Below are 2,567 nucleotides of genomic sequence, written 5' to 3'. Positions count from 1 at the left end.
TTTATATTTCAACCTAAAATCATTCATTTTTTTACCTGTCAGATAGGTAGCCATTCAGCATTATTTTTTGTTAATCTACATATTATCCTGTAAAGCAGCAGATGGTTTGTATACTTTCATCTCCCCAAGGCATTTTTGTTGTTGTTTTTGTTTTTAAGTTGAAGTATTGTTGACTTACAATATTATATCGTTTTACGTATACAACATAGTGATTTTTATATTTTCATAGAGTATACTCCATATAAAGTTATTATAAAATATTGGCTATGTTCCCTGCACTGTACATTACATCCTTGTAATTTATTTTGTACCTCGTAGTTTGTACCTCTTAATCCCTTGTCCCTGTCTTGCCCCTTCCCCATCACTTTCCCCACTGGTAACCAACCACTAGTTTGTTCTATGTATCCGTGAGTCTATTTCTGTTTTGTTATATTCATTTGTTTTTTTTATTTTCCACATATAAGAGAAAACATGCAGTATTTGTCTTTCTTTGACATTTTACTAGGCATAATGTCCTCCAAGCTTGTCCATGTTGTCATAAATGGCAAAATTTCATTCTTTTTTATGGCTGAGTAATATTCCATTGTATCTATATATGCACCACATCTAGTTTATCCATTCAACTGTTGATGGGTACTTAGATTGCTTCCATATCTTGGTTTTTATAAATAATGCTGCTATGAAAATTGGGGGGTTTTATCTTTTGTCAACTGCCTTCTTGATCCTTATTGATATGATAATGTTCAAATACATCATTATTTTATTATACTGGTGTGTTATTGTATTGGTGTTTTCCTTGGATGAGTTAGTATTTTTTTTTTGCCCTCCTTCCCTCTGATGAGTGCTTCTTTATTATGTACATTAAAAATATTTGCCGGAAGTTCATTTTAGATGACTATATTATATTTGTATACATGTTCATGAGAATGAACCATGGTTTTTTATTTGCCCTTCTGAGCAGATGTGAGTCAGGTGGATGTAATCTGTCACTGCGCAGTCAGATGGCCTTTCATAACTTTTTTTAAATATTGTTTTATAATTAGTTCTATTATGAAATTTTTGCATTAGATTTTTGTTTTTGGTGGATACCACTGATCACACACTTATAAGAAATCAAAGGAAGTATAAAATACTGTGAAATACTACATCCTCTATGTGCCATGAATTGCCTCTGAATTTTAATGTATTCATTTGATTTAAAAAAATTTTATTGGAGTATAGTTGGTTTACAATGTTGTGTTAGTTTCTACTGTACAGCAAAGTGAATCAGCTATACGTATACATATATCTCCGCTTTTTTTGGATTTCCTTCCCATTTAGGTCACCACAGAGCATTGAGTAGAGTTCCTTGTGCTATACAGTATGTTCTCATTAGGTATCTATTTTATACACAGTATCAATAGTGTATATATGTCAATCCCAAACTCCCAATTCATCCCACCCCTGCCTTTCCCCATTGGTATTTATACGTTTGTTCTCTATGTCTGTGTCTCTATTTCTGCTTTGTAAACAAGATCGTGAATGCCAGTTTTTTCACATTCACATATATGCGTTAATATACGATATTTTTCTCTTTCTGACTTACTTCACTCTGTGTGACAGTCACTAGGTCCATTCACGTCTCTACAAATGACCCAATTTTGTTCCTTTTTATGGCTGAGTAATATTCCATTGTGTATATGTTCCACATCTTCTTTATCCATTCCTCTGTTGATAGGCATTTAGGTTGCTTCCATGTCCTGGCTATTGTAAATAGTGCTGCTATGAACATTGGGGTGCATGTGTCTTTTTGAATTATGGTTTTCTCTGGGTATATGCCCAGGCATGGGATTTATGGGTCAAATGGTAGTTCTATTTTTAGTTTTTTAAGGAACCTCCATACTGTTTTCCTTGTTGGCTATATCAATTTACATTCCCACCAACAGTGTATGAGGGTTCCCTTTTCTCCGTACCCTCTTCAACATTTATTGTTTGTAGATTTTTTGATGATCGCCATTTTGACCGGTGTGAGGTGCTACCTCATTGTAGTTTTGATTTGCATTTCTCCACTAATTAGTATCCTTTTCTTTATGCCTTTCCTTGTATTAGTTTTAGTTTTACATTCTGTCTTTGACCTGTCATTGCATTGAAAATATATCTTTCTTTATTTCTATGTATTTATCCATTTAGTTTGTTATCATAAGGAATGATGCAAAGTGCTACATTTTGTACATGGATTACACAATTGGATACTTTAAAAATGTTAATCTTGATTAGAATGTTGCTAGTGAATAATCCTACCTCCTTTAGGAGTTCCAGGCACCCTAGGTGTTGGTAATATGTGAAAATGAAATCAACAGAAAGAAAAGTGTTGGTCACTGGATTTTGCAGTACTGCCTTCAAGTGACTGTGTGCAGTGAATTTTTGGAGTTCTTGTTAAATTGATACAGTAATTTTAGGTATTTTGAAGGCAAGAATTAAGCACTATAAATGAAGTGTGGTATTTTCAGGCTCTGTCTGAATGTTAATTATTTTACTACCATACAAAAAGGCCACGGTAGCATTGACAAATATAATATATTTGAGGA

The sequence above is a fragment of the Hippopotamus amphibius genome, chromosome 11 (genome assembly GCF_030028045.1).
Source record: "Hippopotamus amphibius kiboko isolate mHipAmp2 chromosome 11, mHipAmp2.hap2, whole genome shotgun sequence".
In the NCBI taxonomy this organism is placed as follows: Eukaryota; Metazoa; Chordata; class Mammalia; order Artiodactyla; family Hippopotamidae; genus Hippopotamus; species Hippopotamus amphibius.
The sequence above is the reverse complement of the archived record's forward strand: the minus strand, read 5'-3'. Positions refer to the sequence as shown.